General features: G+C 39.3%; 1 long non-coding RNA gene across 2 annotated transcripts; it reads left to right on the forward strand.

Annotated features, from left to right (window-relative positions):
- The first annotated feature begins 12,463 nt into the window (after positions 1-12,463).
- Positions 12,464-16,438, forward strand: LOC110716978. 2 transcript variants are annotated; one of them, XR_002510652.1, is made up of 8 exons: positions 12,464-12,808; positions 13,286-13,382; positions 13,498-13,597; positions 14,199-14,281; positions 14,476-14,604; positions 14,791-14,913; positions 15,014-15,089; positions 16,171-16,438. It is a non-coding gene; the product is annotated as an uncharacterized LOC110716978 (long non-coding RNA). The 2 variants fall into 2 exon arrangements; XR_002510651.1 differs by lacking the exon at positions 12,464-12,808 and having other exon boundaries at positions 12,952-13,382.
- The last annotated feature ends 1,505 nt before the right edge of the window (positions 16,439-17,943 follow it).

Raw genomic sequence — 17,943 nt, forward strand, 5'->3', positions numbered from 1 at the left:
CCATCTTTCGCACTAACACCGCAAAGGTCAACAACATCATCCATATTGCTTTGAGATACTTTGCCCGGCTCCTTCAGTATGCCGTATTCTTCAAGGCAAACCTCGGCTCTATGGTGAAAGATGAGGTAGCTTGCCTTTTCTTGGCCGACAATCCTCAGCGTTTAAAGTTTAAATGCTCCACCACTTTTATCTCGAGATTGTTGGACACTCGAGATGGGCGGCTTTGTGATGAGATACACATGGGGGGCATGATCACCCTCATTGCCCTTTCTTTGAATGGTGGAGCTTACAAAGACCAAATTGATTTGCTCCCCCATGTGCTCCAAAACAAAGAAGAAGAGGCCGTCGGCTACCCTCCTTATGCTCTTTCTATTGTTGCTCTCCGCAACCAACGCTTCATCAACTACTCCACCCAGAATCGCAAATTTATCCTCTTGGTAGATAATGGAGAAGAATGGTGTGTCCTCCCGGATCCTCCTCACACTTCGGTAGACCCTTCCAACCCGCTAAGGTGGAAGATTGCGCGAAAATTCATCCCCGATGAATTAAGGAAAAAACAAGCCCGCGGTGCAATCCCTCACCCTCAACCGGTCTACCAAGTGGAGCATAATTTCCCCCCCCCCTAGTGGGGGAGGTGAGACATCTTCTTCTTCTTCCTCTTCTCCTTTTGATATGAGTGCCCTGCGTAGTACCCTCGATGGTATTCGTTTGATAATCAGGCTTCTATTGAACAATGGGGGTACTACGCAAGGATGAACTATGATAGTCTTGTGCAAGCGGGCGTTCAAACGCCCTATGTTAACTATCCCTACCACCCGCCTCAAGAGGGCCCAGTTCCACATTGGGACACCTATGACCCTAACAACCCCTCCCCCAACACCTATGCTTATTGGGAAGGTCCTATCGACCCATCCCAACGTGTTGGTACCCCACCATACAACCCTTATCGGCCGGGTGGGTGCGACTACGCCTATGATCCGGCAAGTCCATCAACCCCGAATCCTTTTGATGGAGGTTGGGGTACCCAAGGGTGGCCCTATGAGCACTTTAACCAACCTTTCCATCCATCCATGGATCGCCCGGGGTTTGATTTCATGAACCCCCCTCAGGAACGGGAGGATAGAAACCCCCAATGAGGGTTCTCTCCCTCCATTTCCCCCCCCCCCCGAACTTTCATGCCTATTCCTTTTGCTCGAGACGTGCAAAAGACTAGCGTGGGGGAGGATGTTCCTTTTGGTTGAAGTGTACATAGGAGGGTAGTGTGGTAGGATGGTAGCTTGTGCATATGGAGAACCATCACGGATAATGAATTTATTGTAGTTAGAGATGATTTTTGGTTGGTAATATTCTTATGATGATGATGTTAAAAAAAAAAAAAAAAAAAAAAAAATTTGAAGTTGTTTTTCCCTCTTCTCTCTTGATCCCAAAATCCAAATCCCAAAATCCAAATCCCAAAATCCAAATTTTGTAGATAGCTTTTTGTCAATCTTTTTCTTTTGTTTATAATTCTAGTCTTTTCCTTTTGTTCACTAACTTTTCTTTGTATAGTTGTAGTGTTTCTTTTCTTTTGGCTCACTTTCCTTGTAGCTTGAAAACGGAAGCACAAAATGATGGGATAAGGAGCAACTCAAGCTCCGGAAACCTTGGTGAGATCGCAATTTTGCCTTGTGTTCTATTTCAAGCATCATTTGGTGAGATCTTTCCCTATTTTCCTTTTTTTTTCCTTGTGTGCATAGTTAGCTTAGACTAGAATGGAGTTGATTGTTCGAGGTTGTTTGCATTTGATTCCTCGGAATCTGGTGATCGTTGGTATTGATGCCGAACGATCTTTGTTTGTCGATTGAGAATTATATGTTTACTAGCCTCTTATCTCTCTTGTACTCCTTGCATCAAAAAAAAAAATAAAAAAAATAAAAAGAGAAAAAAAGGGGGTGAAAAAGATTTTCCTTTTTATTCATGGCAAACCACGAAAAGCTTAGTTGTTTCATTTTCATTTCGAGCATAATAATGTTGACTCGTGTGTTTGAATGCTTTGCTTCTTGAGTGTTATAAGTTTGCATGCTTCGGGATTGCCATTGGTTGACTCTGGGACATGTTCATGCTAAGGTAGTTGTTCTAGAACTCGTTAGGCCCATCGAACCCAAATTCACTTGTTTGTGGTAAGAAGGTGTTGCTCTCATTAGGGGATTTGAAGCCCTAGAGATGGTTTTTGTAACCCGATGTGAGCTTTATTGTTCAAGCCTCCAACATTACTTGTATGAGCGGCGTAGGATCCTCACCAAGGCATGCTTAGATCTAGAACTTGGCGTCTGGCTCCCGAGATCGAGACCGAACTAACCTACGAATGACAAAGGCATTCTTCATTCGGTGACTATTTTTGTTTTCTAGTATTAGTTTTTTTTTTTCTTTTGTATTTTTGGGTTGCATTTGCCCTTACCATGTTGAATCTTCCCCTCCTTGATTATAGCACATTGCAAGCCCATGGCCCTTTTGTTTTACTTTCACCCTTAGAATCGTGAAGCTCAAGCCATGAGGGTTTATTGTAGTTTTGATTTGAAATTTGGAAGGGAATGGTTCTACTTGGAAAGTGAAGCAGTGTTTTTGTGAATATATGTTCAAGAAAAGCAAATGTAAATCCTAGAAAAAGCCTTTGAAGCTAAAAAAAAAAAAAAAAAAAAAAGAGAGAGAATGTGACAAACGAAGGGTTGATGAATGAAGATGTAAGAGGAAAGCGAAAGCTCAAAAGTGTTTGGCATTATAGTTCAAGATTGTGGCAACGTAGTTTGAAAATTGGTTGATGATTGATTTTGAAAAAGAGGCTTGATCACCCTTTGCTTCACGGTTAGGCTAAGCACCAATTTCCAAATTCCTCCACACCCTTACCCCCCTAGCCATCGTTATAACCCTTTCAATGCCCTGTTGACCTAGGTTGGTTGAGTCACTTATCGGTGGAGGGAGCTGGAACTCAAGCATATGGAGAAGGCATGACTTGGTGAGATGTCGGGTTCCCCTATTTTGCAGTGTTTTATCTTTGTTCCGGCTCCTTCGAGGAGTCACTTGATGCTATCTCCAAGGGCGGATTTGAATCTAGATGAGGGAACGCGGTAAGATTGTATGGAATGCGGGGGAGTGGTGCATGTTTGAGTTCTCTATGCTTAGCATAGCTTATCCTTCAATCAACTTTCGGCATCCCCTTGCATGCTCACTTCTACTACTCAGAAAGTTTGACACTCATTCATGTTTGTTATCTCCAAAAGCTCGATTTGGCTATGATTTGTGTTGGATTTGTTGTTTCTTTTTCCCTTGTTTTTGGTTTGTCTTGAACGCAATTTTGTAAGAGTTGTGGGGTATGCTCTCTGGAAACCCTCACGAGATCACAACTCGTCCTCATCGGCGACCTTGGGGTTTAAATGGCTTGTTGCTTTTGCTAAAAGCAATTTCGGTTTTTCTTTTGTTCCTTGCATGTTTGAATAACTAATTCTTTCTCCCTTGTTCTTTTTCCTTTGCTTTGCTCGAGGGCGAGCAAAGGCTTAGCGTGGGGGAGTTTGATGAGTGACATTTATGTCACTCTTAGGGGTAGTATTTAGGTCTTTTTCCTCTTATTTTTCTTAGGTTTTTCCACCTCATTATCCTCTTATGGCTTCTTTTTGTGTTGATGAAAAGTAATGCTTATTTTGATAATCTTTATGCATTATTTTATCATCCCCATGCTCTCGTGAACTTTGGTATCTTCTGCAGGTTCCGTGACAGTCCTATGCACGGTGGGAGGCCCCTTGGCCAAGCATGGAAGCCATGGACAAAGGAAAAAGGGGCAAAAGGAAAGGAGAGGAAGCAAGAAAAGGAAGTGCAAGAGGAGGTGTGGCCGAACCTCTGAAAGGTCCGGTCGAACCTTGGTGTGGTCAAACTTTTCAAAAGTTCGACCGAACCTCCAGGGTGCAGTGAAGGCAGTGTCAAACCTGTTTTCAGCAATTTTGCAGGAGAGGTCGAACCTCAAAAGTTCGACCAAACAAGGATCAGGGAGGTTCGACCGAACCTACACATGGTTCGACCGAACCTACCCTGAGTCCGACCGAACTTACCCATAGTTCGGTCGGACCTTTTCCCGATCTCAGCCGATTTTGTACGGACTATTTAAGGTCCTTTTGAGGTCGTTTAAAAGAAGACGGGAGAAGCAGGACAGTAGCCTAGTTTTCAGAAACCTCCCTTAGTTTGGAACATTCCTTAGGATTAATTTAGCTTAGTTTTCATCAAATCAAATCATTGTATTAGTGAAATTCAAGAATTATTCTCAAAGTTGGGCAATTTGTATTCAACATTTGAAGCTTCAATTAGTAATTTCTCCAACCTTCTTCCTTTTAATTTCAGATTTCATTTGGTATTTGCATGTTATTTAAATCTTCTTAGTTCTTGGTAATTTGTTATTGGATGATAGTTATTTCAATTATTAACCACTTTTCCCCAATTATTGAAGTATTTAGAACCCTAATTCTTGATTGCATGTTGATAAACATGAGTTGTGAGTAGTTTTCTTGCTAGGGGTTGGGTGAAGCTCGACCTTTTTGGGTTAACTATGCAAATGTGGGAGAAGCATTGATGTTTGTATTGCAATTAAATTGATTATATGAGATTGCTTGTTAGTTCCTCATGATAGGTTTAGCTACCCTTAACTAAGGAGCTTGATAGTATGATATGCCTAATTTGACATGGAAGTGTAAATTGAGTACGTCATTACTTATTGTAATTTGATTATGTATCATCTATTGCTAAACTAATGAGGAATCTAAGTTTAGTAGTGTGAGTTGTTTTCTAATTGCATGAGGTTGATTTTACATATAGTCCTTGCTATATCTTGTCTATTTTACTCCCCGTTTGCCTATTTGCCTTGGTTGAGCGGATCTCATTCCCTAGTATCTTTAATTAATTGATTTAGCACCATAGTTTGTTTGTCTTCTTGACGAACCCCTATTCACCAATTGACTTCGAGCTAGCTTAAGTGTAAAGATCTTTGGCAATCATATCCTGTTCCTTGTGGACCGAACTCTTACTTGTCATTATGCTTGGTTTGTAAGGTGTTTGTTAATAAATGTGTTTGATTGAGTGTGGAATGTACGACCGTTCGCACGCCCATCACTGCACCACCAGACAAGATGGCCTTCACAATTTATATATGGGCCAGACCAATTAGACATAGGTCTTCCCTCTTGGGTCTAGTACATTCTTCCTAAGGGCTTTCAACATCAAGTCTCCTACCTTGATGTCTCTTGTCTTGACCTTTTTGTTGAAGCGTCTAGCCATGCGATTTTGATAACATTGGACATGATGTAAGGCTTCTAATCGTTTTTCATCAAGTCGGATTAACTCTTCGTATCGTGCTCTTGTCCATTCGACCTCATCGAGTTTACTCTCCAGTGCTATGCGTAAGGGGTATCTCTAGTTCTACAAGTTGCACTGCGTCCATTCCATAGACTAAGGAGAATGGTGTAGTTCCTGTGGATGAGCGGATTGACATGCGGTAACGCCAAAGAGCAAAAATGGAGTTTTGGCAGGCCAATCCTTGTAGTTTTTTGTCATCTTTTCGATGATTGTTTTTAGATTTTTGTTGGCTGCCTCCATAGCACCATTTGCTTGTGGTCTATACGGAGAAGAGTGATAATGCTGAATTCCATACTTTTTAAGTAGGTCTTCACACTCAGCTTGAAAGTGAGTACCATTGTCACTTATCATTTCACGTGGGACCCCATATCTGCATATGATATTTCTTTCTATGAAGAGCGTCACATGTTTTGCAGTGAGTTTTACATATGATGCATCTTCAACCCACTTGGTGAAATAATCAATGGCAACAAGGATAAACTCATGACCCCCTAATCTAGGTGGAGAGATTTTTCCAATGATATATATTCCCTAAGTTGAGAAAGGGCCATGGAGACGTGTAAGTGTGAAGGAGGGAAGTAGGAACATGTTGTAAGCTGGTGTATATTTAGCACTTTATACACCTTTTTACATATTGATGGCAATCCCTTTCCATGGTAGTCCAACAATAGCCTTAGCGCATAACTTTCTGGACTAGCCTTTTGTCATTCATGTGTGTTCCACATGCTCCTTCGTGAATTATCCTCATTACTCTTTGTGCCTCCTTTTTGTCTACATTTAGGAGAGCCCTTCCTTTAGGCACCCTTTTATGGAGCTCATTGTTGATTAGTATGTACTGTGAGGCTAAGAGTCTCAAAGCACGTTTTCCTCTTTTGTCAGTATTAGGTGGATATTCCCCTTTAGTGACATAATTAAGAATGTATGTGTACCAAGGTTCTCCTTCGTCATCCTAGACTTTCTCTTCATCATCAAGGGCTTGGACATAAGTGGGTTTATGCCTTTTCTCTATGGTCAAAGACATTTTCTCGGTTTCCTTAGGAATTCTAACTATTGACGCTAGTCTTGCTAGGCATCAGCGAATTGATTCTCTTCTCTTGGTAGACATGTATATTCTACTTTGTCGAGTTGGTTGGTGAGAGTTTCTAAGTAAGTTTGGTATGGAGCTAGGCTTTCACTCCTCACCTTCCATCTGTTGGAAATCTGGTTGATGTATATTCGAAGCTTTTTGACTCCAAGTGCCAATGTTGTTTCCAGACCTACTACACAAGCTTCATATTTTGCGGCATTGTTGGTTACGTCGAAGTCAAGTTTTATCGAAATCGGGATGTGCTCTTCATTAGGTGACACTAGTAAGACTCCTAAGCCACATGCTTTTTGATTCGATGCGTCGTCAAAGTGTAGTATCCAAGTGTCATCTTCGGTGACAAGTAACTCTTCGTCAGGAAATTCATTTTCTTGTACTGTTGTTGAGTCTTCAAGTGGGAAGTCAGCAAAGAAGTCAAAAACCGCAGACCCCTTAATGGACTTTTGGGGCACAAATTTTAAATCAAACTGGGCTAATGTGACTATCCATCTTGATATTCTTCCATTAAGTGTGGATTTTTCGAATTGATACTTGAGAGGATCCATTCGAGACACCACATGGAGTGTGTGAACGAGCATATAATGCCTTAGCTTCTTTGTGGCCCACACGAGTGCGAGGCACAATTTTTCAAGTGGTGTATAGCGAATCAAGCATCTTTTTGCTTAGATAGTAGATGGCATTTTCTTTACCTTCTACTTCTTGTGCGAGCATAGCCCCTATTGTTTCTTTGGTGACTGTTAGGTAGAGACGAAGGTGAATGTTTGGCAATGCCGGTGCCAATACAAGAGGATTTGCAAGATAGGCTTTAATATTATCAATGGCTTCCTAACACTCATCGTCCCATATTACTAGTATATTTTTCTTGAGCTTCTCGAATATTGGTTCACATACTATGGTAAGCTTTGATATGAACCTACTTATGTATTACAACCGGCCAATAAATCCTTGAATTTGTTTCTCGGTCTTGGGCGGTGGCATGGACATGATAGCCTTGATCTTGGTGGGGTCTATTTCAATCCTTCTAGTGCTAATCACATATCCTATAAGCTTTCCTAAGGTAACTTCGAATGCACACTTGGCTGGATTTAGCCTCATGTTGTACTTGCGAAGTCTTTTGAAGAACTTTGTCAAGGCTATTGGGTGACCTGGGCGATCTTTGGATTTTACAATCATATCGTCCACGTACACCTCAACTTCTTTATGTATCATGTCATGTAGTAAAGCAGTTGCTGCTCTTTGGTATGTGACACCCGCGTTTTTTCAACCGGAATGACATTACCGCGTAGTAGTAAGTGCCCCATGGCGTTGTGAAGATAGTTTTCTCCATGTCTTCTTTTGCCATGAGAATTTGATTATAACTTGTGTACCCATCCATGAACGAGAGAAGTGTATAATTTGTTGTATTGTCTACTAGAATGTTGATGTGAGGTAGAGGGAAATCATCTTTCGGGCTTGCCTTATTGAGATCCCCGTAGTCGACATACATTCTTACTTTACCATCTTCCTTGGGAACTGGTACCACGTTCGCGACCCATTCTGGGTACTTGGATACCCTAATAAAACCCGTAGTCAATTATTTCTTAATTTCGTCTTTTATTTTAAATGTTACGTCGGGTTTCATTCGGTGTAGCTTTTATTTTACAGGTTTCATTCCTGGTATTAATGTTAAAGTATGTTGAGCAATTTCTTTGCTTATGCCTGGCATATCTTCATATGACCAAGCAAAAAAAATCAATAAATTCAACGAGTAGATTAATTAATTCAACTCGTTCACCAAGATTTAGAGTTGATCTAATTTTAACTTCTTTCTTTATGATGGTGTCTTTTGAGAGGTTAATAGTTTCAGTTTCTTCGATTATTGTTGTCTTATTCTCAAGTGCTTCCATTGCTTTAATTATTTCTTTGTTGTTTTCATTATTAGCAAAGCAATACTCGTCATCAGGGGTTAGGGAATAATACGAGTAGTAAGCGAAAGAAGTCATATTATTAAACTCTTGAACCATTACCTCAAAAAGAGAAAGGTCCGCAGGGACCTTGTTATTAACTATCCTAGGGGTAGACTCTATGGAAGGAATGATAGTAGGAGGTGCAACAACGAGAGGCTTAGAGGGTTTAGGGGTAGAAGACTTTAAAGAGGATTCGGACTTAGACTCAGACTCGGACCCAAATGACTCGGACTCATCAAACATAGGGCCTTCACCCGTAGTTATGTCTATCCTCTTTCCACTGGGTGTGGTCACTTTCACGGTCTTGCGCCACCCCTTGAGTACTCTTTCCGCAGGAAAAATGTGCTTGGAGGGGTCGAAGTTTTTGCTTTCTAGGACGTATGAGTGTGGGTTGTCGTCGACACACTTATGCTTATTTGTCTCGTACCCAAAAAGGAGACCCATGAAATTGAAGTCGAAGCATAGGGGTGTGTGTTCCCTATAGGTTGGATTGGGAATCCCATCTAGAAAGTTGCAATCTAAGAAGCTTTTAAACCCGGGATGGAGTTTCCCATCCCTGACAAGTGGTTTAGGAAATTCATAGCATGGGTAATCTTCTCTCTCTTTTATAAATTGTCCATTCAAAGTGAGAGGGTAAGGCTTTATTGGTATTGCATCTTTCCGGCTACGAGCTTTTCTTCGTGCATTGGACTTGTTCAAGGCTTGCTTAAGAACTTCTGGAGTTGACACAAATCCAAGTCCAAAAGTATCTCTTTTAGGGAGGCTTGGTAGTCCCATGCGTTCGGCTATTTCCTTTTTCTTTCCTAAAGTCATTCTAGGAAAGTGTCCTTGCCTTTTTAGAATAGCGTAGACGACAAGATTTGAGCAAGGGTCATAGTCAAGAAGGGTCTTTTCATCTTCCTCGATAAAAGAGATCTTTTCGGCGTTAAAGCCCCACAAATCTTCATCGTGTTCATCGTGGTCCAGGTGAATGATTGGGTTGTCAACTACATGGATCCTCATGGGGGAAGCATCGATAGTGATAGGGATACCTCCAAATATAGCCTTTACTTGTTGATAGAGAGATGAAGGAACGACTTTTAGGCCATGAAGCCAAGGGCGTCCCAATAATAAGTTGAATGAAGGCTTGATATCCACTACTTGAAAGGTAGTGCTATGTTCAATGACCCCTGTAGTGATATTCATAGTGATGGTTCCAAGGGCTTGGCGACGAGAATTGTCATACGCCCTTATGCCTTGTGTAGATGGGGTTAAATCATCTTTTATTCCCAACCTTCTAGCAGTATGAAGTGGGCATACGTTAATTGTTGAACCATTGTCTACAAGGGTCATAAGCACGTTACATACTTTTGCACACCACGGTAAGGTCCAAGGCTTTGTTGTGTTTGTCACCCTCTGGCGGCAATTATTTGTTAGAGAAGGTGATCAAGTTATTTGGGCTAGGGAGGTCACTTGTGAGGAAATTGGCCAACCCTTCTGGAGTAGTTTTTAGAATCTACTCTAACTTTTGCGAGAGCATCCATTACTACAACTTTATGCTCGTGGGATGAGGCTAGAAGCTTCTATACATTCATCTCCACTTTAGTCTTCTTAAGTTGCTTGACTATATCATTATCTTCTATGATGGATGTTGGAGCTTGTTGAGTTGCAGGTGGAGGCACAGGTGCACCTGGTGATTGCAACCTTTCAGACCTTGTGAGTACCGTGGTTAGGGAATCCTCATTCCATATATCATCATCGTCATTGTTGGGATAGAGTGTTTTAAGGGGTGATTCGATTAAGTCCTTAAGGTATACATCTTCATCATCACAGTCCCAAACTACATTGACAAGGGTATCATTGGAGGTAGGGATGGTGTTACTCTCTGCTGGGATATTCTTAGTGATGTAAAGCCTCTTCTCATCTATGAGTTTTTGGACATAATCTTTGAACCTGAAATAGTGTTCAATTGTGTGGCCTCCAGCTTGATGGTATTTGCAATACTCCCATTTAAGGGATTCAAACGCTGAGGATTCCTTTGGTTTGAGAGGTTTGACCATACCCCCGCTATAGGGCATGTCAAAAGCTTGTTCATAATTGATGCATATAGGTGTGTAAGCCTTTCTAAATTTTCTCTTTTATGGCTCTACAACATTGAAAATAAATGGCTTCCTTTCAACGGTATTTAATCCACGAGAGGAAGAAGGGGGGGTCAATTTTTCTTTGAATAAGATGGCATTCAATGTTTACTATTCGTCTAAGAAGATCTTGAACTTTGACATGGGCTATATAAAGAGCATTACGAAGACCGACAATGTCTTCTTTAGTAGCCTCATTAGGGAGGTTAGCAATTTTTTCACTGGTAACCTTACTTTGGAAATCGGTCATGGCATCGAAGAAGGTCTCCTCTTCTCCTTCAATGGCAACAGTCTCTCCATGGAAGGTCCTTCGATAGGCTTGATGAGGAGAGATGGATCAAAAGGGGTTTGACATTCAGAAATAGCCAAGGCGTCAAAAAGTGGAGAATTGTTGATGCTTGGCTTTAGGTATAGGAAGTTTATTGTTGTCGATCAAATATGGGATGGCTTCCTTTAGTTTCCAACAACTCTCAATAGTATGACCCCTGCCTTGATGATATTTGCAATGAGCATTGGGATTCCAGTTAGGTTATCTCCCTTCAGGCGCTGAATCTTGGATAGGTCCAATGGGAGTGATCAATCCTTTGGCATGAAGACGATCGAAGGCGGTGTCATAGTTCATTCCAATAGGGGTGAACTCTTTCCTTCGTTCCCTCCTTGGTCCTTGATTATTCAAGGTTAAGACATCGTTGAGATCATAGGTGCTAACATTGTTACTAAAGTGGGTGGTTTTAGAAGAAGAAGGAGTGTCATGTTTGTTTCCTTTCCAGCCACTGTTGTTAAAATTGTTAGCAGCTTTTGCTTTCATAAGGTCATCCTCAATTTAAATGCCTATGTTATAGACAGCTTTGAAAGTGTTTTAAAGTTGATATTTTAGATGCTTTTGTTACTTCTCTTGGAGATTTCTAATGAGTATTCGCACGGATTCTTTTTCATTTGGAACCTCGATCATCTTCCCAGAAGTTTCTTTCCACCTATTGTAAAATGCAGTGAAGCCCTCGTTTTCCTTTTGCTTAAGGATTTCACGTTCTCTATGATCATTTTCTATTTGGATATTACACTTGTACCTATCAATGGAAACATGTGATATTATCCCAAGTAGCAACTTTCTCAAAATCTATAGAAAAGTGCCATCGTTGGCATACTGGTTCCAAGGAAAGAGAGAAAAGCGATGGGAAGATTTTCTTATCAATCCCTTTGGTTTCCATGATGGTTTCAAAAGACTTTAAGTGAAAGTAAGGATTGTCACTGGCTTTGAATTTAGGGATGTTAGTGGCTGAGAACTTGTGCGGAAGAAGTTCTTTGTCTAGTGAGAGCCCCTTAGAGCTTAATTGTCTCGGGTGGAACATACTTGTTAGAGTCTTCAATGTGCTTAATTGCCTTAGGTGGAACATACTTATCAGAGTCTTCGACCTTCTCCATTCGAGTGGTGAGTCCTTTCACTAGTAGAAAAAATGAATTAGGCACCGCACTTTTCGCATCAGTTCTTGAAAACCGGTGGTAAAAGAAATGGGCAAGATTGGGAAAAAGACTTTTCGCACCGGTTCCTATTAAACCGGTGCGAAATCATCTTTTTCGCATGATTTCGCACCGGTTCAAACCGGTGCGAATTACAAAAGAGAAAAAAAAGTAAAAAAAAAAGGGAGAAAGGGATTTCGCACCGGTTCAGTCCAAACCGGTACGAAATAGTGTTTTAGCACCGGTTCAAACCGGTGCGAAATTAAAAAAAAAACCGGGCTGTTATATCTTCTTCTTTCTTTTTTTCCCCTTGCTTTTCCATCTTCTGTTTTCCCTCAGCTCATTTTCGCCTTCTCTTCCACCACCTCCGAATTTTCACCTTCTCCATTGAAGCGGTTTATGAACTTTCTCACTCCATTGAAGCAGCTGCACCTCCTTCTCTCTCCATATCTCTCCTCCATTGAACTCGTGCTCTTTATTCTCCATTGAAGCGGATTCTGAGCTTAATCACCTCCATTGAAGCAGCTTCAAGGTAAGGTTTTTCTTGCGGTCTTCTTAATCTATCGAATTCCTTCGCAATCTAGGGTTTGTCGTTGATTTGCTTTTCAATTTAGTAATTTTAGGGTTGTGGTAATATAGGGTTTGTCTGAATTTACAAATCTTGATTCAACCCCAAATTCTGACAAACCTGCAACGCTTCCGACCAAGACACCGTCACCTTTAACGGCTTCCGGTACCGGCGCTTGAAATTTTTTTCTTTTCTTTTCTGTTAAAGCTTACAAAACCCTAATATAAATCTCTCTTTCGCTCAATTTTTTCCCCAATTACAAGTAAGTTTCTTCTCTTTTTCGCTTAATTCATCTTTATATTCTTTTATGCTGTATTTTTTGTTGATTTTGTTATAGATTTAGTTGAAATTTGTGGTATTACGTTGTATTTTTGATTTATTTTTTTTAATTTGCGTTTTTTTTGCTCAATTTTTTCCCCAATTTCAAGTAATGTTTTTGCTAACCTTGGCTGTGTAGAATCTGTAGATTGTGTATTGTGGGTTCTTTGATTTTGGAACTTGACTCGTTATTTTGGGTCACTGTTTCTTTTTTTTTTTTTTTATTCAATAACTTTGCTATGAATCTGAGTTTGTTTTGATAAATAATTAGTTTAAGTCATTATAATTGGCCTATGAACAAGTTGAGTTTCACTATATTCATACTGATTAAAATTTGTATGCATTAGTCAATTTTTTCAAGCATTGGATTTGAGTGTCAATTTTTGTTTGCTTCAATGTGTTTATGATGGATATTTTGTAGGGCTTTAATTTGAGAACAATTGTGAAGTGGGTGTGTTCTCTAAGTTGACTAATGCATATTGTTTGGTCGTAATCAGCGGGTCTGAGAACTTTTACAGGTTTGCTTGCTTAAGTTGCCGAGATTATTAGTGGCTTAGTGTTCCTTTGGTTTGGGTTATTTTGTGATAAGGCTAATGTTTGATAGTCACACTATGAATTGTTGTGTGTTTGCAGTACATTTGAATCCGAGTTGGCGGATTATATTCCCGTTGTAAAGACCTCATGGCAGGAAACAAAAACGGGCTTCTTGTGCCTCACTCAACTATTGACCAGGGTGAGTAGTTTGTTATTACAGTCTAATATTAATTGATTAAGGATTCCTACTTGAATTTTTCTTTGGGTGTTAAGAGAAGGAGTCTAAGATCTGTTCAATTAGTTATTTTATTTTAGTTTAGTGATTAGTGGAGCTCTTTGTTTGTGCTTATGAATGTGTTAATTTTCCTATTTTTGGCGTTTGGTATCATGAAATCTGATTTGAATATGTTGGCTAGAGTCTTGTTTTAAACTGTTTATTAAATTGTCAGTTTTATTTGTGGTTTGAATCAAATGAATTATGATGTTTGATGTTTTGGTGAGTTGCATACATTTTATGCTTAACCTAATGAATGCAGAAAGACTAATTTTTAAATTTAGGCTTTTATACAATGTCTTCTCTTTGTATATTGTTAGTGTATGAATGAAAATATGTCATTATAATTGGAACTGGAGCTATTATAGGTAATAAGTTGGTATTGGATTGTTCAGCTTGCTAGAAATGAAGTTAATACCTGATCAAAGTTAAATTAAATTTGTGGAATGGATTTTATTGCAATTCAATAAGCAAATAATTTTAATTGAAAAGGCTTAATTGAATCTAATTTGTTCAATGGGTGCAGGTTGAAGGACTAGCTGAAATTTTTGGCAAAACCAGATTCTGAAACCCAGGGATCCCCTGAAAGATCAGCGATTGACTCATCTGGTGAGTTAAAATTATGAGCAACTTATCCCTTACAGTAATTTTCATATAATGTGAGGTAGCCATGACTTAGGCTCATTCTTGTGGGCTCTTGTCACCCCCTATAAGCAACATCCATCCATTATTTTTATCCCTTACCTTTTTTTTTCTTGAAATTTGCTCCTGAAGATGACATCATTGTTCATATTGATTTGCAGAGAGTGATGAAACTGTTCTTGTCATGAAGGGCCCTAATGGAAGAATTAATAGAGCTTTTTTGGGGGCCTCTGAACAAGACTATTATCAGTTGTGGTGAGGATGCTATCATTCGCGTCTGGGATCCTGTGGTAAGTAGCACTACCAACTGTATCATTTCTGTTTGTTATATACACGTATTCACATAGCCTTGAGTCTTGAACTTCATGAAAGGACAATGCACTTTCAAATCCTGTTGTATGTTCTACAAATGCTCGAGTTCTTTTTGCTGCTTTTGCCGTGTTTGTTGGTTTGATTGTTAGTGCTTAAAATTGCAGACAGGTCAAGAGATAATGTCAACACAGGACCATGAAAATGGTCACAAGAAACCAATAACATCACTTTGTCTATCTGCTGACAAATTACATTTCCTCACTGGCTCGCTGGATAAGTCAGCTAAGGTTGTATATCTCATGATTAATGGATGAACAAGTAGTTGTTGATTTGTGTATGTTATTGTACTAACATGTTTATTTTCTTTCTTCAACTACGGGACACCAGAACTTTAACTCTGATTAAAACCTATGGTACGGAGCGACCTGTCAATGCTGTTACTATGTCTCCTCTTCTGGATCACGTATGTTATTTTTCATCAACTTTCTTTACCTTTTCTGATTTGTTGTTGTCAGTTTTACTTGCTGTGTGGTGTCTATATCTGAGCTGCTTCAGTTTTCCCATGGCATAGGCTTGTTTGATGAGTCTTAAGCCTTGACTGGATCATCTCTCTTGATTTATTTGGTTGTTACTTGCCTCTCTTTTTAAAAACCCTATGCTTTACTTTTGGGTTTAATTGATGTTATATGTTTGAAATTGCGGGTTTCTGGGTTTCTGGCGTTTTTTTGGGTTTCCGGGATCTGGGTAACAGTAAGGTGCTATTCGGCAAAGTGTTTCAGCTAGACAGCTACAGTATTATGAAGCTATTAAAATTTTAAGATTGGCAAATTAAGCTGATTAAAATGAGAAGATAAACACTAAAACTATTCAAAATATAAGTTAGCTTATGGATAGAGTTGCTTCATACACGCTCCAGTCATGTTGAGATTGTTCATGTTAATGTGTCATCTGCCTATTCATTTATGTTAATGTGTCCTACATTAGATTGTTCTTTATACATTAACTTATTCAATTGTTGTATATGTGAACAATTCAAATATGCGATTCTAAACATTTCAACAATTTTCCAACTTTCAGCCATCTTATAGCTTTTCATTACCGATATACACTATCTTCAATAGTTAATTAGTTTTGTACAACCATAAATTCAGTATATGATTTCTTAGTGCAGACATTTCTTAGCAGGATCATTGTTGAACTTTGTTGCTATGTTTTGTTTAAATATCAAATGCTTCCGCTACTACATACATTATACATAAATTAGGTATATATTTAACGTGGCTGCACTGCATTGTTAAGAATTAATAACACTTTTGAGTATTTTTGGCTGTAGTCCTAACTCCTAGCAAATGATATTTATCTTTTGTATTATTAATGCTTTATGGCTGGTAGTGATACTAGCCAGTTGGCTAAATGCAATACTGTTTTCACTTCTGCATATGCTGCTTCCTTAAATTCTTGAACTGTATGGTGGTCTCAGGCTAGGTTAATATTTTTGTGAGACATTTGAGTTTAGTTCATCCTCCATATCCTTTATCACGCAGGAAATTGAAGGAAGAGCAGAAACATTACATAGAGAAACTCAGCTGCAGCATAGTTGTGATGAAAGGTTCTCCCGAAAGTCCTCAGACTTAATTTGGGATACTCAGATGAACCTTAGACCCCTTACTTTTCCGCTGCCTCTTCCCAGCCTTACATAGTGGCCGAATGCAAAGTTTTAGGATGAAGCATGCTACTCCTATTAGCAGCCCTGAATTTATATGTTTTTTTTTTTTTTATTTTTTTTTTAATTTTTTTTTTTTTCAGTTTTTTAAAGTGTAATATTACTAGTTATTGAAGAAATATATGTTTTTTTTATGTATATTATGATTATATATAAGTATTTGGTACAATTTAAGTGAAAAAAATGCAAAAACAAAAAAAAAAAACTTTTTATTTTTTATTTTTTTGGGCATTTTTGGCACCGGTTTTGGAACAGAACCGGTGCTAAAAGTTTTTCTTATAATTTTTTTTGGCCACTTTTTGCACCGATTCACAGGCTTTTTGCACCGATTCACAGGAAGAACCGGTGCAAAAAGTTTTTTTTTAAAATATTTTTGGGGACTTTTCGCACCGGCTCACAGCAAGAACTGGTGTTAAAAGTTTTTTTTTAAAATATTTTTGGGGACTTTTCGCACCTGTTCACATCAAGAACCAGTGCGAAAAGTCTTGGGATTTTGCATCCCTTAAATCAGAACCGGCTCAAAACCGGTGCGAAATGGGGGTTTTGAAACGGTGTTGATTAGCAATTTTCGCCTAGTGTTTGACAAGCTCGGCAAGACCCTTCATGGTCTTTTGGAGTTTTTCAAAATCTTCCTTAGAGGCCATTGGTTTCTTTTTTCTTCGAACCATGTTCTTGAAGAAGATCTCTTGTATGTAGGAGTTATTTCGAACTAAGCACCCTTCTTTCCTTGACCAAACTCTGTTAAAATCAAACCATGGACTCTTTAATGACTTTATTCTAATTGACTCGTACTTTATAGGGTTAAAAAAGCAAAAAATGGGTGCATATTTTGTGGGAATCAAGTAGAGAGGACAAATTTTTCAAAACACATAGTTTATGTTGGGAGGATACTATCCAACTTACTCAAAGACGAAAAACAACGCGTGCAAGACTCTGAGCATGGTCATGGCGTGAAAGAAGACATGTACAAAGTGTGTGCAAGACTCGTGAGTGAAAGTGAAATTTACAAGACTCGTGTGATAACCATGGGACTAGACACGTGGTTAAACTCATACAAGACCGAGAAAAAAAAATGTAAAATGTCGTTAAACTGGTTAATCGTAACAGTGGGACTCGATGTGAAGACTCAAAAAGAAAAGACCGAACTATCGCATAACGATGGAACTGTCGCGTGGCAATGGTCCCATCGGGAAGCGCCAATGCATGTCGCAGTGCGATGAAAACCTTCTTCATGCGCCACAAGTCTGGAGTAATGCACCAATATTGGAGCACTACAATGATCTGTTTTCAGCCATTCTTTTGGAAGTTTAAGCCTAAAGTCTTCTAGGTCGAGCATATTTATAGTTCATAGGTTCACATTAACTAACAAAATTAGTTAAGCAAAGTCCTTTTAGTCCTTGGGTTAGTATGTTTAGACTTATGTACAAGAAACAGGTCAACACAAAGGGTTAGTTTAATCACATGTAAAGTATGCACAAGTAGTCAAGTAGTCACAACATGATGCAATGAGTATGCCACCTAACCATGGCTCTATCCTCTAAGGTTAAGGATTATGGTGTCCAAGAGGGTCCATGGTTAAGAGTCCGGATGCGAT

This window comes from Chenopodium quinoa, unplaced genomic scaffold (assembly GCF_001683475.1).
Source record: "Chenopodium quinoa cultivar QQ74 unplaced genomic scaffold, ASM168347v1, whole genome shotgun sequence".
NCBI lineage: Eukaryota > Viridiplantae > Streptophyta > Magnoliopsida > Caryophyllales > Amaranthaceae > Chenopodium > Chenopodium quinoa.